Genomic DNA, 26,089 nt, shown 5'->3' on the forward strand with positions numbered 1-26,089 from the left:
ACATTGATACCATTGGGAAAAACTGCCATTTAGATATTTTTAATATTATTGCATAATTTGGCAGCAGGTAAACTAGGCTGCTGTCACTTTAAGACCAGATGCACAGATCCATTTTACTGTTATACATGCATTTTATTTCTCAACTGTTTACGTTGAGAAAACCTAAAACAAAACTGAGTGTGTTTACGTGAATACTCGCCAAGAACGGCATTTTGACATTATTTTGTGTGTATTTGACTGTTTAAGCACTATAAGCAGCGAAAAAGAACTCAATTTAGTACTTGCGTAAAATGATGTGTAATACACGCAGTCCCATGCCGAAATTCAAGCCCTGTAACATCAATAATGTTCATCCGTAGCAAATTAAATGAGTGATTAAGGGGAGGTGGGTTTGTGTGTCAACTCACTGTCGGAGAGACGAGAGAGCAAGAAAATGCAGCTGGTTTTGTGTCTATTCTGCGGAAAAAAATTGTATTGGAAGCATGTCAGATATTTCAGTATCGATATGTATCGAAAAAATCCATTTTTGACAACACTACATTGCATTTAGTTTTTTACTCCAGATGCCTTTTTAAAAGACTACAATTGGAAAAATGTATACATTATATGTAAAGTTCAACCTCAAAATTCAAGTGGCTAGTAGGAGTGACTGCGTTACACGCCACTGCTGAAATCCACCCTGGCGAGTTGGTGGGTGTTAATGTCAAGAGCTCCAGTTGTTTACATACCCATTAATACTGTAGAATGAATCGCCTGTAGATACAAGTGCAAACTGACATATTCATCCGCCCAGAAAAGCCGTTACTCGCGTAATTACCAAAACAATGTTCCTTCACCTGGAACATGGATTTTTAAGCTTTAAATATGCTGTTTGGTGCAGTTACTTGCTAAAAAGTATATAAACTATCACTCAGAAGACATAATGTGTGTAGTAGATTGTGTACAACAGGGTTTTCAGCAAAGTTTTGATAATGTTGATAATTCAGAGGCCTTAGAAATTTGTGTATTTAATATTATACATTAGATACATTAGTTTGCCTTCCTTCTGTCTATATGCTTAAAACATTATCAATTAAAGAGGCCTGTTTTTTCCATTACAGACTTAAGAGTCTAGCATTAACACCATAAAACTTAATTAGCTGCATTTAATATGAGTAGTATTGTTGATTTGAGCAGCTAATGTATTTATAAGCTGAACAATTTACACTCTCCTCCACATATTTTTTTTAATAACACAATGGCTACTACAGATTACAACTACCGTCAGCAGTTTTAAATAAACTCTTGTCATCTTGAAATACAGTATGCAGTTTAGCAATCCAGTGTGATAAAACAACAGATGGAAGGGCAGACAAGTTGTATTCAACCATGTCAAACACCAAAAAAAAAAAAAAAAAAAAAAAAAAAACAGGAATTGAACACATTGCTAATAGAGCTTCGATCTGAAAACATCACCGACAGAGATTTTTAGCACATCCATTGGCAAGTGGATAAACAGTTGCTGTAAAATCATGGGCATGTCTCCAGATCAAAATTCCATCTCTAATACGAATTAATAAAAGCGACAGTCAGCATGAAATCAAACTATTTTAATACATGTTCCTGGTGTTTTGCACAATTCATCAGTGCATGTCAAGGGAAGTTTTATTATTACGTACCCATACTTAAATTTTAGCAGATAATCTTTAATAATACTGACATCATGAATTACTCTTACATTATAAACCCCTCCCCTCCAATCACATGGCTTCTGGTAAAACACACACTTTTCATGATCTGATCTATTCCTGGTGTATAAAATCTTTTAACATTTTTTACTGTTGAATATCTTAAGTATCTTGCTGTGATTTAACCTACATACACTGTAGCTTGTTTTGGCACATGTTAACAGATTACAGAGAAGGCATGGAGAGGAGACGCCGATAAGCATGGAAAACGATTATTCCAGCACTCCTAAAATTATTTTTCACAAAACGCAGCTTTTTGTTGATCTAAATCAAGCATTGCCTCTTTATTCATGAACATACCGATGCATACTAACATGTGATGACAGCTCAGATTCACAGTGTATATTTTATTGTATTGTATTGTATTGTATTGTATTGTATTGTATTGTATTATAAATTGTTTGTGTTGTGTTTGTTTTTTTGTTTGCTATTTTCTCATTCATTCATTCATTCATTCATTCATTCATTCATATATATTGTTTTTCCAGCACTCCTAAAATGATTATCTCTTCTTCTACTTATTATTAAATATATTATTATTCAGCAGTACTCCTGGCTAGCTGGATGTTTTTTTGTTTTGTTTGTTTTTGAATGAATGAATGAATGGATGAATGGATGAATGGATGAATGGATGAATGGATGAATGGATGAATGGATGGATGAATGGATGAATGAATGAATGAATGAATGAATGAATGAATGAATGAATGAATTGTTATTTCAGCACTCCTGAATGAATTCATTTGTTTGTTTGTTTGTTTGTTTGTTTGTTTGTTTGTTTGTTTGTGTGTGTATGTATATATTGTTATTCCAGCACTCCTGAAATCATTTCTTCTTATTATTATTATTATTACTACTATGGAATATATTATTATTTCAACACTCCTGTGTTATTATTATTTACACACACACACACACACACATATATGAAGAGGTCAGATGCAAAAGCCTCTAAGTGCCATCTGAAATTTTCTTCTAGAATGATAATTTTTATAAAGCTTGTATATTTAAGTTCAGTAATTTCACTTAAATTACAATTAATAGGTAATTTGCATTGCCACTTAAGTGAAATTATTGAACTTAAATGTACGAGCTTGATAAAAATGATCATTCTAGAAGAAAATTTCAGATGGCACTTAGAGGCTTTTGCATCTATATATATATATATATATATATATATATATATTCCAGCACCCCTGAAATAATTTCCTCTTCTTTTTCTTTTTCTTCTTCTTCACAAAAAAAAAAAAGAAAAGCCGTTACTCGCGTAATTACCAAAACAATGTTCCTTCACCCGGAACATGGATTTTTAAGCTTTAAATATGCTGTTTGGTGCAGTTACTTGCTAAAAAGTATATAAACTATCACTCAGAAGACATAATGTGTGTAGTAGATTGTGTACAACAGGGTTTTCAGCAAAGTTTTGATAATGTTGATAATTCAGAGGCCTTAGAAATGTGTGTATTTAATATTATACATTAGATACATTAGTTTGCCTTCCTTCTGTCTATATGCTTAAAACATTATCATTTAAAGAGGCCTGTTTTTTCCATTACAGACTAAAGAGTCAAGCATTAACACGATAAAACTTAATTAGCTGCATTTAATGAGTAGTATTGTTGATTTGAGCAGCTAATGTACTTACAAGCTGAACAATTTACACTCTCCTCCACATCTTTTTTTAATATCACAATGGCTACTACAGATTACAACTGTTAAAATTTAAAAAAAAATTTTTTTATTGATTTAAATCAAGCATCACCTCTTTATTTAATGCACATATTGATTCTTACTAACATGTGATGACAGCATGAGACGATGCTTTGAAGGCTAACAACCGCTAACTAACAACAGATATCAAGAAGTGAGTGGCTGTACACATGACAGGTTGTATTTACTGGACCAGAATCGAAAATCCCTTAGAAAGCAATTCCTAATGTCAGGTTGACAGCTGTCAATTCATGTCATGACAACATCTGGCAGAATCTATAACGTTTTAGCCGTGATTTTAGCTGGCGAAGTCCCCTAGTGGCAGCACAAGCCTGCCAACGACTCTCTCTGCACGTTAGCGAGACTATTTCTCAAAGTAGGCCTTGTTAGAAACTGCAGGCTAGACATTGAGCGTGCAATTTGCTATAATTTGCTAAACTAAAATACAAAAGAGAGAAAACCGAAAGTCAGCAGTAAACAAATACGCAGCAATTTGCGCCTGACACCTGTTTATTTGTGTGATCAAAGGCAGGCGGAGAGCAAACGTGAGACTGTCTAACTGTGTCATTAGCTCTCTTCTCAATCCAAGTGAGCTGTCTTGAGGTGCAGTTCTTCAATAGGCAGCTACCTTTTAAGGCAGCCACAAGAGACCCTTCACAATTTGATTTCAGTTTGCCGTTAGCACTTGTTGCTAAGCTAATAATGCAAGGCTCTAAAGGCCCTGTTTACACCTGGTATTAAGATGCATTTTGGTTGATCGGATCACAAGACGTTACCTGTCTCTTTTGTCCACTTTCAGCCACAAAACTACAAAACATAGACAAACATTGTGTTTTATAGACAAACTAATTGGTTTAACCTTACCTTTTTTATATATATTGGATCTACCTATGTCAATGGAGGGACAGAAATCTTTCAGATTTCATTAAAAAGATGCAAATGAAAGTCTTACGGGTTTGGTCCGACATGAGTAATGACAGAATTTAAATTTTTGTGTGAACTAACCCTTTAAGTCCAAAAATAATCTATACCATAAAATAGCCAATATTTAATTAGATTGAACTATTTTAACGATCTTATAATTAACATTTCCCTCGACTCCAACGACAAGTGTGTCACAATGCATTCTGGGATTTCTGTATCTATGAATGGTACTTATGCGATGCTGCTTCAGGTAATTCTCCACAACTTTCATTGGTGGGATTTAAGTGGAATAAATGATTGGAGAACTCCTGCATACATCACCAGAGAGAAGTCTCTCATTTTCAATGGAAGATCCTTTTAAAAAAATTCTTATTATGAGGTCAAAAACAATTAAACATTAACAGTGTGATGTATAACATGCATTTGGAAAAAAGATAAGGTGAATTTTCAATTCAATTCATGCAGACTATGCTTGAGACTAAAAGTTCAACACGCACATTGGGTTTTCATGTCCCCTTACACTAACCCTACCCCTAAACCTACCCATCACAGAAAACGTTCTGCATTTTTACATTTTGAAAATACCCCAAAAAAATTCGGCTGTTTTCCTCATGGGGACCAAAATAAAAAGTCTATCTTTTAAAACTATCCTAAAACTATCCTATACTAATGAATACCAGGTACACACACACATAGCGAGTAATAGCGAGCTAACACTGTGCTGACATTAGGCCAGGGCTTGTGACCACTAACCCCAAGATGACTGCTGGAGCTAATGTGGGGAGCTGAAGGGATATAGCCTACACATTATCTAGAGTTGCTAAGCTGCACTAGCAGAGAGCGGATCTAATTGGACCACAGGTTTCCATGGAGAGCAATTTGTTCCTTTTCTCAGCAGCGACCTTCATTGAAATATACTGTGAACTGTGGCTTCACCCCAGAAACTATTCAATAATTTGTCCGAGTGTTTCAAAGTATGAAGGAGAGATGAAGAAATGAAGGAAAACTTATTCACTAACTGGTCAGGCCATATTAGACACTTTTCATGGTCTTCTTGGCCTTTAGAATATAATGCAGTTCTATAAATATTGTATAATTTGTTGCAATAAATGGCATAAGGGGCAAGAACTCATTATATTCCCTGCTGGCTTCACGAAAAAGACTCAAAAAGGGCTCAATTATACACACAATGTAATAATTAAACATATTTCTTCTGCATTATTAAGGAGCAGGGAATGTATAGCCTCTCACGGTCTCATGGTGGAGTCTGTGGAGAGCAGGGGGTCGAGGTTTGCTGGTTAGCTTCACAAATTAGCCCCTGCTGATAGATAAACCATTGTGGGGACAAAAACTATTATATTTATAATTCTAAAAAAAAATCTACAAAATATATATTTTAATACTTTGGTTTTAAAATAGATATACTAATTCTATAAATATATATACAAATAAACACTTCATGCTGTGTGTGAATACTAGATAGATAGATAGATAGATAGATAGATAGATAGATAGATAGATAGATAGATAGATAGATAGATAGATAGATAGATAGATAGATAGATAGATAGATAGATAGATAGATAGATAGATAGATAGATAGATAGAGCATTGAAACCAGCACCACCTTCACAAGATTCATAACAGTCTGAGTGTCCCTGAGTGACATCATTAATAGTCCAGAGACCACAGCCACACGCTGGATTTCATTACGTCCCCTCGAAGAGACAGGACGTGTTACAGAGCCCCGAGTGCTTTATTAAAACCCTGTGACCTTCACATCATATTCACATCCTCCATAAAAAACAACCCATAAAGACACCAGTTCCCCGCTGACAAAGGCCCATGAAGAGCAGGGTCTGAAGTGCCTCTTGGGTTGGTGTGTTATGCTTGAGTCTTTTGCACCTGTGTCTCCCTAATTCAATCTAGATTGACCATAGGGAGCACTTTTCCATTGGATAACTCAGAATTGTGAACTGGCTGACAAAATCAAAAATTAGAAAATATTACTCAACTAGTTAGTGCAGCCAAACCTCATTTCCCCTCTTTCCTCTTTGCCAGTATATGATAAAATACGCATCTATCTATCCATCTATCCATCCATCCATCCATCCATCCATCCGGCTACATATGCATACGTAATGCATATAGTCAGGGATCTGCTGTGTGGGTTGTGATGGGACAGCATTGGTCTCGGGCTGATGGTTCGTTTCAGGGTTCATCTGAAGCTCTGTGCATTGTGCCGCCCATCTCTCCCTCTCCAATTGCGGGACATGGTGCCTACGGTAATCAATGGTGATGAATGAGAGGGAAGGCTTTCTTTATTCTGCTCCTCACTGAATAGAAAGTTTCCATTATCTCTCACAATGTATTCACTCTATCAAAGTGACAGGGTTCAGGGCAGCCACACTCCACTGTCCTCCCCCCGTACTCTACCTTTTCACATCGGCAGGCTCCAGAACAAGGCGAGGGGGACAAAGGCGAACTTCTAATGTGTCGGCACGTATTTGAGCCATGTGGAGTGCACCATCCCAAACTGATGCTGCTGAATGGAGAAGTTTAATTTGACTTAAGAGGTCCATTGAAAAGCCAAACTGTTCAGTTCCCTACCTCTTTCCCATCTTTGAATCTTTGTAATTACTAGTAGTGTAGCCCGACTGCCTCCTCAATTCTCCGACCATTTAGAAATAAAGTATTACCTGCTGTGACAGGTCAAGCCGAGCGCTGCTGTTTTGAATCTGTGTTAGGCCTTGAGCTGGCAAAATAAAATTAAAGAAGAAGGTTTTTGCCCTGTGGTGAGACAACCGTCCATGAATGTGAAGTGTTGGCCCTCTGGCAGAAGATTCTGGCCTCCAGACTGAATTCCCCTGAGGGATGAGCATGGGCTTACCATGATGTGAATCTTTTGTTTTGTTGACGTGCCAAAATAGCAATAAAAAAACAGTTCTACCACTTTTTCCTCTGCATATTGCTAGGATTTTCTAACAATAAAATGCAGTAAAATTAGCCAAAAAATGGTAAAAGGTGCCGAAAATGCACATTTCTTGGCTGTGTTCGAAATCACCCCCTATACCCTCATTCACTATTCCCTACATTACTCCACTAATAAAGTCCACTTGAAGGAGTGAATGAAAATGAGTAAGTGAATTCAACTGAAACTGAAACTGGCAGCTCCAGTAGTAATGAAAAGATTTATCTTGAACTCTGTCATGGAAAAACTAGCATGTATTAAACAATTTAATAATCAATTGAAAAGGAATTTATACCTGTTTGATTTTACACTGTAGCCACATTGGACCAGTGCTTTGGAAAACGAACGGATGGATGGATGGATGGATGGATGGATGGATGGATGGATGGATGGATGGATGGATGGATGGATGGATGGATGGATGGATGGATGGATGGATGGATGGATGGATGGATGGATGGATGGATGGATGGATGGTTTAGCTGCGGCGCCATCTTCTGGCGAGACGGGGGAATTCATTCGCTGCACGACTCTCACAGTGCATTATGAGTGTTCTCTAGCCGTTGAGTGTACATTGGTTGTACACTCATTATTGCGGTGCATTCTGGGATTAAATGAGTGCGCTTGATAATGTCCACTATGATATAAATGGATGTCCCCTCAAATTGTGCCCCATTTAAAGGGGGCGATTTCAAAATGGTAAATTTTCTTCTTCATGTTTTAGTTAGCCAGCAAAACATAGGTTCATTTTCATCATCTACTGGACTGGGGTGTGAAGCGATGGACGGCATGCAGGAGATAAAAGATGGCCACCACAATTTTACTGTACAATTGTTTAAATATATTTATTTAAGATTATTTAAAATGTTATATAATTGCTCTGTTCCAGCTCCACCTGTGGTTTTTCATTATTTTCAGCTCCCCGCTCATTTAAACTCAAGATGTAAAGGAATCAGCAACAGATCTTTTCTTTTATATTGTGACATACATCTGAGTGAAACGGATCAATAAAATGGCGGGGCCTTGGTTCTATTCATCGGTTGTTGTTTGAATGGACGCAGATTGTAGGATATTGTAGGAATGGGGCGGAGTTTAAGGGGACTTAATGATTTGAGAAGTCCGTCATATATCACCAGAGAGAAATCTGTCTGAAGATTATATTTTGCTTAAAAATTATGCGATTTTTAAAAATGATACATATCGTTAGCCTCATAGCATAATTGCCTAAGTCATTTTTTTTTTAAATATGACTTAGGCAATTATGCTATGAGGCTAACGATATGCCTGGTTTAGCATATCGGTTTTGCTCCTGGGTATTTAACGGAACTTCTATCGCCCTACAATCCATCGCGCTCTTTAAGATCACTAAATTCGAGGCTTCTGGTCATTCCTAGGATATCTAAGTCCACTAAATTAGGGAGGGCGTTTTCACATTTAGCTCCTAAACTGTGGAATGGCCTTCCTGATATTGTTCGAGGCTCAGACTCGCTGTCCCAGTTTAAAACTAGATTAAAGACGCATCTCTTTAGCCAATACTTACCTTTTATACTACAGTTGAATCAGATCAAATGCATTATATTAATGTACTATGAACAGCAGCTATGCTAATTATTTCCCATCTGCTTTTCTGTCGTTCCAGTTTGTATCCAGCCTCTCATGGAACCTTCAGATGCCCCAACACCCATGAAGAGACGACTCGACGCCTGTGAAGGGACGACTCTACGCTGGCGATATATTATGCCCTAAATTAATACATGATTAACTAACTGTATTTTTCTATGTACATTTCTGAAATGCACTTTCTGTAAAGCTGCTTTGAGACAATATGTATTGTGAAAAGCGCTATACAAATAAATTTGAATTGAATTGAATTGAATTGAATTGAATATGCATGGATGAATCATTTACAATAAGATCAATAAAATGCACTAGTGAAATTTCATTTTATGTTGCCTGTAGACTGATTTTTATGTGAATGACTTCGGACGCTTTTTCTGGGAAAATCAAAATGATCTGACGTTTGTGCATGCTCCCAAGAGCCTCTCTTTTGTTCATTGACTCATTAAATGAATGCTTATACAATGTTCAGGTTAATGCCGAACAAGCTATTCTGTACTGTAATGTCAATGTGTCATGCAAAGAAAAAAGATGAATTCAAACTATAGTCTCACATAGCCAGATCTTATAATCAAAATATCATAAAAGTGCAATGACCTCATCTGTCGACATGATGTCGAATTGCAGAGCTTCAAAAATATCCACATCGCTATGATCAGATGTTTTCTTAGCTGCTGCTTGCTTCCGCACCGCTGTCATTTGTGTTGTGTGTTTATTTTGTTATTGAGAGAAAAGTGCGCAGCACATATTTAAATATTCATCTAAACATCGCTCTCAGCAGCATGACCGCAGTCTGGATCTTCGTTAACAGTATATTACCGTAAAGGTATTTCCAGCTTCTTTTTACGTGAGTATATTGTGGCCTTGAATCACGTTCAGTCTCTTGTACTGTACGTGTGCATTAGCATGAGTAATAAGTTGCTGGCTGCAGTTCACTTAACGGCCACCGGTGTCACTAATAACAAGTGTTTCTGAATTCTATACATAGTCCCTATATAAAGTTTTTTTTTTCCAGTTAGTAGTTTTAGTTTAAGTTATCAATAACAACATTTCTACATCGAGCTTTATTTACCACTATACTTTTCCAGCAGGTGAATTACCCCTCCATTAGCGCTATTCACTGTGCCCGCAATTGACCTGAAGGCAGCTAAACCCTTCACAAGCACAAACGGTGCATTTTAACAGGGGTGAATCTCGCAGACCCACGACAAACCTACCTAAATAGCGACGGACTTGCTAATAGTCACGGTGCAGCTTTGCTTCCCGTATGTTACATTACCTTCAGTGTGGGGTAATTTCTCGCTTGGCTTACAAGCATTAGCTATAATATCCTTGTCATTCTGCATAAACCTATTACCTAGTCAGACACCAAAAAGCCATTCGTGGTTCTAAAAGCTTTTTCAATGCGACTGCACCTTAAAAGTAATAGCATAGTAGGCAGCCTACACATGCAACTGATAACATGAGGGAGATGGACTTTCGGATCATACACAGCTTTCTTGCTCAGTCTATTGAGAAAATGTCTCCATTATCTCTGTCAATAGACGGCTTCTGTTTGGAACTGGCGGTTAAGCACATTTTTGGCAGCATACTATCAGTGATGTAATGAAATGCGGTATCCTTAGGACATAGAAGTGTGGAAGTAATTATTAATATTAGCGCAAGACCAAAGAGAGGCGTTCAGCTGTGACTAACTTCAAACGTCATTTCACTTCCCACAGAGTGAAATTATGATCACTGCTGTATCCGAACACACAGTATCACAAATCATTGCAGTGATGGATGGCACTTGTCAGACTTGCCACTGGTCTACTTTTGAAACAACAGTACAGGCATTTACAGCCTCTAAAACACTTCAATTCAAGAGACAAAGTCAAGTATGCAAAACTAAAGATTTAAATCTCATTTAATATCTTTATAATTATTGTGGCACTAAACTGCATCTTACAATAAGGCCTATACTGTATCATATTTGATATGCACTCTAAATTTTCAACATGATAATCTACTATGCCTTCTGTCGTCTGATTGATAGTTTATAGTTTTCCTTCAGGCCGTGGTTCACGTGCCTTTTTGCTGCGAAATCTTTACTGATTTTTATAAAGTAAACTTAAGAATAACTTACATACTAACTCAGGCTTTTGAGGAATGGTTATTTCAAATTTAAAATGGCCGCCCCTGATCGTACATTAAAAGTTTATTTCTCGCAATTGCAAATTTATATCTCATAATTATTATTTTTCGCATTGCGAGTTTATATCCTGCAATTCTGGCTTTATATCTCGCAATTCGGAGAAAAAAAAGTATCTTTTTACATGTTTTATTATGTGGCGGAAACAAGCTTCTATAAGAAACTGCTCCATTTTAGAAAACAAAATCATTATTTCATATGTCAGGTTTTGTTAAAGTCGTGATCAGTTGGAATCGACTATTTTCAACCTAGACTTATTCTGACACCTATCAATGCAGGAACATTTAAAAGCTTTCAGTGACCTACACTGTATAAAATTTATTGTAGAAACAATTTTTAATCAGAAATTTTCAAAAACAATTACAAAGAAACAGCAAGTAACACACTAAATAAAACATGACATTTTTCGAAAATGTTTGATTTCGATTTTCGATTTTTTTACAGTGTATGCAATTGCTGAAACATTTTATTCACATTCAAACACAATTAATTTGATTCCATGAGTGAAAGTGTCTGTAAAATATGGGGTTACTAAGATAAAGTGAGTAATATTCAGCTAGTCATGTGATCCAACATGGCTGCCTCCATGAGGTGACCCACTCTGTGTAAAATTAAACATGACGGTACATGATTTAAAAAAAATTGTTTTAAAGTACTATTTATTTCTCTGTAAAAAAAATAAAAAAAATATTAGGGGGGAAAATATGGAGAATTAAGTCCCATTGGCTGTTTTTTATTTTCTTGTTTTAAACATGAATCTTACAAAAATGTAGGGAGGTTCATGCATAAAACAAGACAAGTTTTAATATCTTTTGCAGCCTCTTAAGTAAATATATCTTGTTTCAAGAATGTTTGTTTAAAAAAAAAAAAAAAAAAAACAACAGGACAAAAATAGTGAAAATGGATTTTGCAGTGCATTTCCCAGGTGGAGCCTACTTCACAAACACTAGTGCAGCAACTACACGCCGAGTTAGTTCTCAGTTTCATCCTCTTTCATCATTGCGTTCTTCTTCTGACATAAAACCAACCCATCTTATGCTCATTTCCCTTTCGACCCCTTAGAGGCTCCATTTATGAAGTTCTATCATATTACATCCTTAAATAAAATGTGGGTTGGTGATTTGAGGATGCATCCTATCTCAGGATGTAGACGAGGAAGCGAACAGCCTTGGTCTTCCTCACAGGCACAGTTACAGACGTGAAATAATGTGTTCAAGCAAGAGTTTCTGTCACTACAGACTGTTAGAAGATCATGGCAAATATGTGTGAAAATTTTTGAAGAGCATTTATTTTTGTATATCTCTCTAAATTAGCACATTTTTAACAGTTGAGCTCATTTTCACAGAACAACATGTGGTGGGCATGCAGTTTATTCGATGAGAAAGCAGATGACAGAGACAGAGAGAACAAAACAGAATTAAAAGGTTGAAATCTTGACATCACTCTATAGATTTAAAATGCAAGGTTAAAGGAATATTCAGAGTTCAGTACAGGTTGAGCTTAATGGGGTCAATCCATAAGTATAAAATGGATACTTAAATAGGAACCTATACTTAAAGTTAAAAAATAACATGAAAAGTAAAGTACAAGTATGACAGTAAGTTCAATAGACTTTAATTAACTTAATAAACTTTAACTAAGAGCTATCAATATACCTGCAAGTTCATTTTTAGTATAATTCTCACTTTCACAGTACAGTTGTAATACAAAATAAAAACTTGGATGTAAACTAGTTGTGTACTTAAAGTTTACTACTGTACACTTAAAAGTATACTTTTTTAAATTAAAAGTGGGCCAATTTAGTCCCAAGAAGTATTGAAATAGTACACTTATACAAGATTACTACAATTAGTGCATTGATTTTAGTATACATAATGTATACTTGGAAAATATTATAAAAACATTATTCGATTTTTTTTTATGACATTTTATGTGGTCCAACCCTCCAAAAAATATTAAGAAACGTATTCATTAATAATTTATGATATACAACAGTTAGTTTGTATCACTCCGCTAGTTTCTGTCGGATCTATACTGCAAGTGTCAATGGCGGAGGAGCAAAACCATTATAATTTTGCAAATACTACTCTTATTGTGTCACAGAATGTATTTTTTAGGCGAGAAAAGATGTTAAGACCTCAAATAATGTGATTTATATATAAACATCGTGCATTTGAATATTTGTTTAGACGTTTTCAGAGGTGTGTTAGAAGTTTTATAGAGAACAGCACTACCTCTACCCGTCCTTCGGGAATTTGCCGCTGGCTCCTGTGTAGATAGTGGTTAAACATTAGATATAATTCATTTTGAGAATATCAAACGGGCAATCTTTAGTCTTATTAATCTGTTGACGTTTTAAAATTAGTAACAGAGGTTTGGGCTCATCTGTTAAACTGTCAACTTGAGATTTTAATCCTTTGTGGAAGGAAGATAAAGTATACTTGGAAAATATACTTTAACTACTTAAAGTAATAAAATGAAAGTATACTTTTTTCTGAGACCAATTCATATAATTCACAAGTTTAGTATACTTATTACATAGAGTATACTTGAAAATATATCTGAACTTTACTTAAGCTTACTTATAGTGATAAAAATTTAACTTAAAGTATACTTAGTTTTTCCAAGGGAGCGTAATGCCGCAATCCATAAAATTACTGTAAAAAATTATGACTTTACAACTTTACAAGTTTTAACAGAATAATTAATGTAAATGCTTTTATAAAGTTATATGTTTTACATTTCTGCTTTTAAATCCTCTAAAAACTTCCATTTTAAGTATCTCACCAAATTCTAAAAAAAAAAAAAAAAAAAAAAGGGGGCTGAAACTATTTCTTGTGATAATCACTGTAAACGCTGAACTTAATTTATACCAAACCTGCAGTATTCCTAGTAACAATAAGTTGAACACGGCATTGTGGGATACAATATTCCCTGCACTCATTTTGGCTAATACAGTTAAAACATCCAGGTATTACATACCAAAAATGTGCATAGTAAGTGCACAGTATTTCTACTAAGTGTGCTAGCATGCTATTGTGATCATAGCCTTTGTTGCAACTCAGGGAACAATAATGGAGAAAATGAGAATTTTACAAATATAGAGCATAATGACCTTTGGCCGAACAGGTATGAGAACAGAACACTGACGCAGACAGAAGTCTAGCGCAGGCAGAGAAGTACGTCTGAAATAATTCGCTAATTAAAGGTGTGAAGCCACAAAGAGGAGTTTGTTTGAGCAGACACTCAAGGTCAGATACATTTGAATACTATTATAAATAAGCAATTGCTCTGTGATTACACACACACATGCAAATGAAACCATCTGCTGCAACATTTTTTTATATAAATAATTTGTTTTTCTTTCGTGCAGACTGAAAAAGTTTCAGATGAAGTATAAAGGCATAAAGAAATACACAATCAAAAACTCCATGCTTCATATCTAATTGTTTTGGACACTAATTTGGAAGAAAAATAAGCCCAATTTATCATTCATTGCGTAAGAACAGAAAATAGAGTGTGCAAGGGTGCTAATAAACAAGCAATTAATAATGTGATTCCGTATGTAAATTATACGATTAATTTCAATTACCAATGCTGTATAAAAAAAATAAAAAATTGAGACGTAGACGAAATTGCCACTCCATATGAACCATATGGCTGAGCACCGCATTTGTCCTTGTGGCACTTCGAAAAAAGTTTTCCTTTAATGATTTTTGAGAATATCAGGAAAGTGTCTAAAAAAGGGTGATATTTGCACAGGGACTTCATGTTCTGCACAAAGTAAACTCATTTCAAAACCGCTCTCTCGGTCTGGAAGGATCATTCATTATTTGTAGACGTCTCACTAAACAACTATTAAATCAATTTCACAAAGATTATGCTTTGCATGAGAGGACCATAATAGCCATACACTGTTTGCATTCAAGTGCTGATTCCGGATATTTAATTGTGCATCATCCTGCTAATACAAACAATATGGAAATGTGTGTCAGCATCAGCGTCCGTGTGGATTGACTCTCCTTGTGCACATATGAGAGACGGTTAAGAGGAGAGGATATATATATATAAATATATATATATATATATATATATATATATATATATATATATATATATATATATAAATATAAATATAAATATAAATATAAATATAAATATATATATATATATATATATATATATATATATATATATATATATATATATCTCAAAACTACTTAAATGCTTATTGAATATGACTTTCAGATGATTCGGGGTTTTTTTATAACATGACAGGTTCAGGTTTAAAAATTGTATGAGGTCCAACCCCCAAAACAATTTATTAATTAATAATTTATGATATACAACAGTTAGTTCTAGTTCTCAGATCTGATTGGCTGAGAGCCTTGTCCAGACATGCGATATTCTACTAAATTCACATGGAAAATGTTTCACAGTTTGTATCACTCCACTAGTTTCTGCCGGATCTATACTGCAAGTGTCAATGGCGGAGGAGCAAAACCATTATAGCAAATACTACTCTTATTGTGTCACAGAATGTATTTTTAGGCGAGAATAGATGTTTAGACTTTAAAAATGCGATTTATATATAAACATCGTGCCTATATGTGAAAATTTGTTTAGACGGTTTCAGAGGTGTGTTAGAAGTTTTCGAAGAACAGCTTTATCTCGGCCAGTCCTTCGAGAATTTGCCATTGGCCCTTATGTAGATAGTGGTTAAACATGAGATATAATTAATTATATTCAAGTATATCAAACGGGCAATCTCTGGTCTTATTAATCTATTGACGTTTTAGAATTAACGGAGGCTTGGGCTCATCTGTTAAAGGAACACGCCGACTTTTTGGGACTTTAGCTTATTCACCGTATCCCCCAGAGTTAGATAAATCCATACCCTTTTCATCTCTGTGCGTGCCGTAACTCTGTCTGACGATCCCACCGCTAGCCTAGCTTAGCACAAAGACTGGAGGTAAACGGCTCCAGCTAGCATACTGCTCCCAATAAGTGACAAAATAACGCCAACATTTTCCTATTTACATGTTGTGATTTGTATAGTCACAGCGTGTACAAATAACAAGGTCACATGAGACACATCCATCTTCTAACCGTATACATACTGCACTATATTCTCAGGAGGTGAAGCACTGCTACTTGGGCGGAGTGATTTGCTCGCAGCACCTTAGAAGCCCTGTGGTGAGGAGCAGAGAGTTCGCTCAGAGTTGGAGTAAATCACTCTGCAGAAGTAGCAGTGCTTCGCCTGAGAATATAGTTCCCAGTATGTATACGGTTAGAAGATGGCTGTGTCTCATGTGACCTTGTTATTTTTACACGCTGTGACTATACAAATCACAACATGTAAATATGAAAATGCTGGCGTTATTTTGTCACTTATTGGGAGCAGTATGCTAGCTGGAGCCGTTTACCTCCAGTCTTTGTGCTAAGCTAGGCTAGCGGTGGGTGCGTCAGACAGAGTTACGGCACGCACGGAGATGAAAAGGGTATGAATGAACTTATCAAACCCTGGGGGATACGGTGAATAAGCTAAAGTCCCAAAATGTCGGCGTGTTCCTTTAAACTGTCAACTTGAGATTTTAATCCTGGTGAAAGAAAGTAGTTTCGCAAAAAAGAGGGGTTTATAGACACTGTTGTTTTTAGAGAGTCATTAAATTAAAAGTTTTCATGGAAATAAAATAATATAAAATAAAATATAGATAACAACATAAATATAAATAATATATTTCTAAGAACATACTCATGCACTACATTTTTCCTTTACTTTATTGTGCACACTTTTTTTGTAGACATTTTTTTTCATTGAATTTTTCATTCACTCTTATTTTTCGTTTTTGTTTTTGTTTTTGCCATGTAAAACAATTTAAACATGTCACATGACTCTCACTGAACGATTTCCACCTCTCTTGTGGATGCATTTGCACTGGATTTCTCTCAGGGACTTCATTCCAGTGAAACTCATGGTTGTCTGAACTGAATGGTAATTATAGCTCTTAAATCAAAACTTTTACCGACAGGCACAATCATTGTCTAGGAATCCTGCCACCAACGATACAGCATTCGAGGGCACTTTTAATGAGATGCTTATTTAAGTTAGTTGCCTCAGGATCCGTACAAATAAAAATGTGAACAGGCAGCCATATTTTACTCTAATGAATGCATCCCTGAGATGGGCATGTAGAATTTAGAAATTTGCCTTTTTCTTTTTGAGTTGCTCATTTGCATGATATATTAAAAACGGTATAGCATAGAAACTCCTGTAAATAACCCCATTTAGATGCATTAAATCAAAATGCAAATGGGAACTAATTGCATCTCGAGGCTGAGGTGTAAGCATTTTTCATGTAATTACGCTGAGAGAGTTCACCTGAAAACCAGACTGACACAAAATTCTCAGGAGACAATAAGACTAATTTTTCGCAAATGAGGGAGAATAAGGCGATTTCATTCCACACAAACATATCATATGCACTGGCCTGAAACCAAAGACAAAGGGATTCAAATTAATGTTAAATATCACAAAATGCCTGTAAATTGCCTTTTTAAAAGAAGTCAGAATGATTGAAAACATGTTTTCGTTTGAGTTTTATTTGACTACATTTCATTTTCATCTGCAGTAACTCAAATTAAAACTAAAAGTAGTTTTCAAACTCAAATATCACACAGCCTAAAATAAAATAAAATACCTTAAGTCCTTAATACACTTAGTCTGTGAATACACTGAAATCAGTGTACACACAAAAGTTTGTTTTCATAATCAAGTGTAGCGACTGAGACAAATCAGACACAATTATTTGGCATATGCACGAACAAATCTCTAAAAAACAGCCTTCTGAGAGCTGTGGTTTGATTTCTGATCCTCTGTTTGCATACAAAGTCCCTTTTACGATCATGGTCTTGTTACATGCTCTTGCTGTACATGATAAGGAATAATTATCTTTCAGTGACCCTGAAAGATTCACTTTTCTTAGAATAAATGAATAATCGAAGAGTTCTTTGGAACTGATTGATTGTAATATTAATTTGGCTTACCTCAAAGTTAATCTAATTAACTGACCCAAATATTAATAATTTGTAATTATGGATTGTTATTAATATTACCCTTTTGAGCTAATATTGTTACATCAAGAAAATGTATTGCTCGCCACTAAACGCCTTTTCCTTTCCAGATGATGTCACCAAGTCTTCATATTTTCACCCATCCTACCACGTGGCTCCATTATAACACCCAATTTTTACAGCCATTTCATGTTGACTTTTAGTGCTTGTACATTTAGATTAAACATATAAAGCACTAGTACTTTTCTTGCTCTCACATGGGCCTGTTAGATGGACTGGCCTGCTTTAACTGCATTTTTGACCTTCCTGTTAGTTTTATCTGCTTTTTTTTTTTTACGAACGCTTGTCTCTCGACAGTCAAACTGACAAGGTTGCGATGAACCCCGATGGGACTGCTGAGGTCAAACGGGGCATAAAAACAGACATCTGTGCAAACTCATTTCCAGCTGAGCACAGGGACGTCATGTAGGAAATGCTTCAGTGAAGTGCCACTATTAAGAGTCCATTATGTGCAGGAGTGTATGATGCATTAATTATGAAAGGGCCCGTCAGTATTGTAAAGTTACTCTGTGTAATGTCTACATGTGCTGAATACTATATTGTTAAGAATAGCCTATTAGCTGTATGAGATGAGCTCAACAAAGCATGCCGGGTAGAAAGTGCAGATCGATGCCAAGTAAATCAGCTATCCTACAGCAAGGTCACGGGAAAAAATTCCCAATGTGCACAACTACTGTAAAGACCAAATCGATTTTTTTTCCAAAGTCAATCTACTCCAAGAAAAAATTTAAACACCTAAGAGCCTGAATTACATCCCTAGTGCTTATTAGAACCACAAAAAGTGTGAAATATGTTTGGTGGGGAGCCTCTGGAAAGCAAATGTGCATCATTATTGCAAACACGCATGTGGTATTGCTCTGCTTGCTGTTGAATAGACAATATGATTGCAGAGAGATATTATAATCTAGATTTTCTTGACTTTCAAAGCACAGCGTCTAACACAGACTGCCTTCCTAATTGAAAGTGGGGTAAATAGGGAAGGTTTAATCAAAACTCAGCACAAACCCTCCATTTTCATCAATGCAATGCTGTACTGCGCGCAAAAGAGTGCTGATGATGTGAAAACATCCCAAAGAAGCCTGTCCGTACACATAAACCATCTCATGAAAATGTATTGGGAGAGTGGGGTAAGATGCGCCAGAGGGGTAAGAGATGTGTCACTCCATAAATCTGCATAGTTACTGAAAAAAAAAAAAGACTCTTTCAATATATTTAGAAAGAGTCTGTCGTATACAGTCGTATTTGATTTGAGATGCACATGAGAAAAGTTTTAATCATAATTGTTTTTAGTACAAATAAATGCTTGCGTCAAAGTACATTTTCTACGCAGGTAAAATTTGATTTTTGACAAAGCAAATTTATTCAGGCCTAAAAATATATGATTGACAATATAAAAAAGAAGGCCTTTTGTGATATGGTAAGGCATAACAGATTTACTTTTATCTTATTTCTTCTTGCCAAGAGGACATTAAGTGAAAAGAAATAAAAATAAAAAATGGCACAGCTTACCCCATGCTCCCCTATTATTTTCAGTGAAAGACCCTGTATGATAAATCAATTAACCTGCTATGTAACCCAACGACATCATGTTTGTGAACTACACGGCTATTATCAGATTGAATAATCAATATTTATAAGTCAACTGAATATCTAATTACAATCTCCTAATAGACAACATCCTGTAAATTCAAATTCTATAATTGTTTAAGTGTTCATTCTAAAGGTTATTATTTTATTTTATTATTATTTTTTTAATTGAATTTCATTTGATGCAAATGCAATGCAAACATGTCACACACGCCCTGCAGGTTTTCTGATGCATATATTATACAAAAAATATATGTATATTTATGCAAGCAAAACAAGCAATTTTACATAGAGCACATTTAGAGCACTTTTTACATACACACTTTTTTCTTTTTTTTTTACATAAATACCATAAATTATAACATTTCGCTTAAAATAAACCTTTTAGCAGAACATTTTAAGAGCACTTCCAACCCTTTTCACAACTAAGATGATGATGAAATGATGGAAGAAAAATGCTTTTTGCTGTCAGATGGTGTAGTTGTGACATTTACCAAAACCAGAAGTGGGTCAATGCTAACCAGCTAAACATTGGTCCCATCTGCAAACTGCCTTCGGAAAAAGTCATTCTGAACTCATTTTACAATATGAGTCATATTATATTAGTCTAGTGCAGAATCCTCATTCTTTAGGTACTTTATCTATAATACAATGGTGTTGGAAACTATAGATCAATGACTGCATTGAAATGTAATTGCGAATTCAGAGTTTCTAAAAGGTGCTAATACTTTACAATTATTTTAATTGGATTTAAATGTACAAAGCTTATTTCAAGGATATAACATTTGTGGCTCATTTAATGAAACCCTGAATAGCTAACAAAGAAAAACTAAGTGTCTCAGTCATTTCATAAGGTAAGTAGCATGTGCATTGCAGTTTTCATTTATCCGAGCTCTCAACTGCTATTTCCCTTTACATTCCCTTAAGTGGATTCACCTGGCAAAGGTTTTCAAAGTTGTTATTTAAAACATATTCAAACTTTCTTTTTTTTATTATTGCATTATTGTATCATCGCACCACAAAATTGTTTTACAATATTTTTTAATGAGCATTTAAACCCACCTACCTTAAATTTACGGCACTGTCATGTCAATATCCGATTTCTCTTTAACCGTTTTTTACCCGATACTTGTGCCCTTTACTTTTCAGCCTATTTCTCTGACTCCAATTATCTGTACCATATTAGTGTTCGCACATAACAGGTCCATCTGTTTTAGTCATAGACAAGATCTCTCTCATTAGTCGACTGGCCTCCTCTTGAAGGACGGCTCACCTCTGCTGTGGTGTGTCTGACTCAGGGGCCTCATTACCGATGGGAAGTCATCCCCTACCAAATATGTCACACTTCATTTAATATGTTAATGAGAGTTTTAGCTCCTCGATGTGATGGCTAACAGGCTTTCGCAAGTGCTCATTTGAAAGGTTTTGTGTGGGTGAACTTTTGCAGTGTCCGCTCACACGTGTCCGTGTCATCTGTGGGCTATGAATACAAAGATGGGATAAAGAGGAAAAACACTTCGTCAACTTCCACCTTAAACTGCAAAGATCTGATTAATGCGGCTTAAAAGAATCCCTGAGCTTTGTTGAAGAACTGCAGGTGGGATGAATTAGCTTAGTGGGATGTGGAAGTGTTAGTTCTAGTGTTAAGCTGAGAGTGATCTGAATGAGAAAGAGAGAGACAGAAACACTTTGGGCCTTATTTTAACGATCTAAGCGAATGGTCTAAAGCGCATGTAACACTTTATTCTCTTAATGAGTAATGGGTGTGTTTTGGGCGTAACGTGCAATAAACCAATCAGAGTCTCATTTCCCATTCCCTTTAAAAGCCAGTTGCGCTCGCGCCATAGCGGATTGCAATGTACATTTTTGCAATTTGCAAGTGGAAAGACTGAACGCTTCTCCAGAAAGGAAACAGGTCTGCTCGTCCGTGAGGTTAAAGTGCACAAGCAGACCATCGACGGGACAAGCCGGATTCCACCATATCTTTATGTACATAATAATAATCTTTTACATTTGAATCCTTTTATTTTTAATATTTGGCATGTCTGTGTGCTGCTGCACGTCTGTGTGTGTAATAAACAGAGTGTACTCGCGTTGTGGACCCGCCTTTAGGCGCACATTACTAATACGCCCTTTTTTTATAAAATAAAAAAATAAAAAAAATTGTGCCAGTGACTTTAGACCAGGTTTCAGTTGCTCAATGGCGCAAGTCTATTTCAGCTGCCTTGAAATAGCAACGCACCAACAATGCGCCAGAACACACCTCGTTTTCAGACCAGCACGCCCATGGGTGCACAAATGGGCGCAAATGCATTTGCTATTTAAACAACCTGGCGCAGGACGTGAAAATGATAATTGCGTCGGGCTGAAACTAGCAAAAAACACTTGCGTCGCGCCTGGCGCTGCATTGCGCCAAGTGTATGATAGGGATAAAAATCTTCTGACCACATGACTTTCTCCCATGACTCCTCTGGATCATCCAAATGGTCATTGGCAAACTTAAGACGGGCCTTGACATGTGCTGGTTTAAGCAGGGGAACCTTCCGTGCCATGCATGATTTCAAACCATGACGTCTTAGTGTATTACCAACAGTAACCTTGGAAACGGTGGTCCCAGCTCTTTTCAGGTCATTGACCAGCTCCTCCCGTGTAGTTCTGGGCTGATTTCTCACCTTTCTTAGGATCATTGAGACCCCACGAGGTGAGATCTTGCATGGAGCCCCAGTCCGAGGGAGATTGACATTCATGTTTAGCTTCTTCCATTTTCTAATGATTGCTCCAACAGTGGACCTTTTTTCACCAAGCTGCTTGGCAATTTCCCCGTAGCCCTTTCCAGCCTTGTGGAGGTGTACAATTTTGTCTCTAGTGTCTTTGGACAGCTCTTTGGTCTTGGCCATGTTAGTAGTTGGATTCTTACTGATTGTATGGGGTGGACAGGTGTCTTTATGCAGCTAACAACCTCAAACAGGTGCATCTAATTTAGGATAATAAATGGAGTGGAGGTGGACATTTTAAAGACAGACTAACAGGTCTTTGAGGGTCAGAATTCTAGCTGATAGACAGGTGTTCAAATACTTATTTGCAGCTGTATCATACAAATAAATAGTTAAAAAATCATATATTGTGATTTCTGTTTTGTTTTTGTTTTTTTGATTATGTCTCTCACAGTGGACATGCACCTACGATGACAATTTCAGACCCCTCCATGATTTCCAAGTGGGAGAACTTGCAAAATAGCAGGGTGTTCAAATACTTATTTTCCTCACTGTAACTAAATAACATCTTCTATATTAAACTGCTGTCTAAAAGCAGTATCTCACAATCATGCCACATCCTTGTTACTCAAATCACTTGTAAGAAACTAAATCTTTGCTAGTTCTAACATTATGTTTCTGTGTCAGACATTATATTTTCTAACATTATGTAATGGGGCGGCTATCGCATGTTTTTCCTGACACTCATTGTTTCTTTCATAGTCATTTACGTAGCCAATTTGTTCACTGAACAAGTATACCTAATTCATATATCAGTATAGCTGTAAGTCACCCATAGGCATATTAGGCATATTGTGTATACAGATAGAAATATAGAACATAATGTGGGTGATTACTCCTTAACTTCTTTGACTGCTGATTTAATCAGAAAGTGAGTAAGTTTTTGTCCGTTTCTGCAGTAATTCGCCCTAGGCTTAGTGAAAGAACTAGCCAAGTGTTCATCTTTGATGTATCTGAGTTAAGCCAAAACGCCAGGTTATAGAGCAAGACTTGAGATTCAGACTACACAGTGGTGGGTGAAACTCTTAAGACATCCTGCTACACCAGTAAACATGCTGTAACACCATGAAAGTTTAGTTTATTTCTCACTTCTCTTTCAATACATCACCTGGACCATGAGAAAGAATACTGGACTGCAACCAAGTGTCTGAGATCTGCAGGAGATGAAAAACACATAACCAGCCCCCTCACTAGTGTGCAGACTTTAAATGCACCAAAGACATTCTCTATATCAGGTTCTCAACTGAGTCACAGAACTGTTCTGGAGGCCACAACGGAAAGAAAAACAATGCTTAATGCAAAGAATAAAGTGCAGCCTCAATGTTAAATAAAGATAATAAACAAATCACATAATCATGCATAGTTTTGGATAGCGTATAACTATCAACTTTGAAAAAAAAAAGAAGAAAAAATGTGTCCTAAATCTTCTGTTGTTGGTACAAAGTCTTTGCCAATCCAATCAAACTCTGTGGTAATTTGGCACAAATTCATCTATCACCTGCTAAAAGCTTGCCAAAGTAGACAAATGCCAACATGGACAGGTTGTGTGACATGCTCTCATCCCTTTAAACACCATGAGCAAAACTACCCAAGTTAGAGAATATACAACTACAACTACATTTAATATGGGTAAATTTGAAGCTGTATAAATATGTACGTTTGTTCTGTGAATTATTGGTTGCTGAATGAAATCTTTGAAATTTAAGACATTTAGAAACCAAAAATATAAATTTTCCTTTTTTTTGCATTTGTTATATTAATATTTAATGTTAAGTAAATGCTTGATAATGATAAATTGGCATGGTTTATATAATAAATAAATATAATAAATGTAATATAACCTAGGTCCACTGATCTAAGGCTTTGTTCAGATTACAGTTTTTTTTTTGGAAATCTGTTTAATTGTTTGTAGCTAAAAAAAAAAAAAAAAAAAAAAAATTAACGATTTTTAAAAATATTTTTTGTAACCATATATAACATTTGAAGAAAGATTAAAAAACCTTTCCAAAAAATCCAAAACACATACATGTTATGTCTGTTATATTATTATTTTATTCATTTTTTATTTTATTTATTTTGAATTTTAAAGAAGATTTGAAGTAAGATTTTTTTTTTCCTGTAGAAAAAAAAAAAAAAAAATTTATATATATATATATATATATATATATATATATATATACACACACACACACACACACACACACTCATTAAACAAGCAGATTAGGAAATTGAAAAAAAAACCGATCACTTCTACAGATGGGATTTGACAAACAAATCAGATTTGTGTGTGGTGTGAACAAGGCCAACCGCTCTGTTTATTAGGACATAACTTCCAACATAAGGCCATCATCCTCGGTTTCTCGAGCTTTGGGGGTCGTATTCATCACAAAATTGCCTCCATGCATGCAACTAAATCTTGGTGGGTAACCTGAATGACACTGTAACCGAGATGGCCTACATGCCGCGGCCCACGCTGGCCTCTGTCGGCCTGGTGTTTGTAATTACTGCGTGTGTCACAGAGGGAAGGGGACGGGGCCATGCAGGAGACGACTGAGGACAGATGGCTGGAGGATCAGCCCTACGCAGGAGACGTGACAAGCCACAACGCTGCTCACCACAGAAAGCTGACAGTGAAGGAGCCTCCTGCCGGGAGCCTGGAAGCTCTTTCCAGCACCGTCCAACAAGCTGCCATCGCTAACGTGTTCATACGGCCAAGACCGCGGGGACCGGAGGGACAGTGTTGTATGTTAAAAGGGATGAAGAGCAGGAAACAGGTGTGAACACAGAAAGCTTGTGTTTTCAGGGCAGAGATTCAAACAGTCTGTTACTTCGCCTTTATCACTAGCTTAAACTTTAAAATTAATAACTGGTAACACTTAATAATGGTCCGTCATTAATAGGTAACTATGCAGGAAGTAATGCAGGAAAAATGACTAGTACTATTACTCTACACAATTAAGGCTGGCCCACACTTATCAGATGTTTAAAATGTGATAGATCACAAACATGACGATAAAAAAATCATAGATGTTACAGTTATGTTTCTATAGTGTGTGGAGTGCTGCGAAACATTTTTAGTGAATTTGTGGCGAAATCGAATGATATCATTCGTACGTTTTTGTACAATCTGTTTATGGCCCACTGAGTGTTTTGGGGGTGGGGTTAGAGGTAGACCTTCTTTCTAACTTCATACACTCTTACAAGTAAAAAAACGCCACCTTGTAAAATAGTAAAATTTTCTAATGAGATTTTCTAATTTTGAATTTTCAAATTTATTCAGTATTTTGTTTTGCTATATAAATCTATTTTAGTCATTTAATTGCATCTGATTTTTTGTGATTAAATTTTGAATTTTAGTTCACAAGAACAAATTTTAACCAAAAAATTAAACCAAATATTCAAACATGTTAATTTAAAATGAACATTCACCAAAAACAACAAGTGCAAACTCTAG

At 35.9% G+C, this 26,089-nt stretch overlaps 1 protein-coding gene across 6 annotated transcripts in view; it reads right to left on the minus strand.

Moving 5' to 3' along the window:
- cadm2b (cell adhesion molecule 2b) overlaps window positions 1-26,089 on the minus strand; it is a 247,117-nt gene that overhangs the window by 180,856 nt on the left and 40,172 nt on the right. The gene's annotated exons all lie outside the window — the stretch shown is intronic.

Source organism: Abramis brama, assembly GCF_963993115.1.
Source record: "Abramis brama genome assembly, chromosome: 10".
Lineage (NCBI taxonomy): Eukaryota > Metazoa > Chordata > Actinopteri > Cypriniformes > Leuciscidae > Abramis > Abramis brama.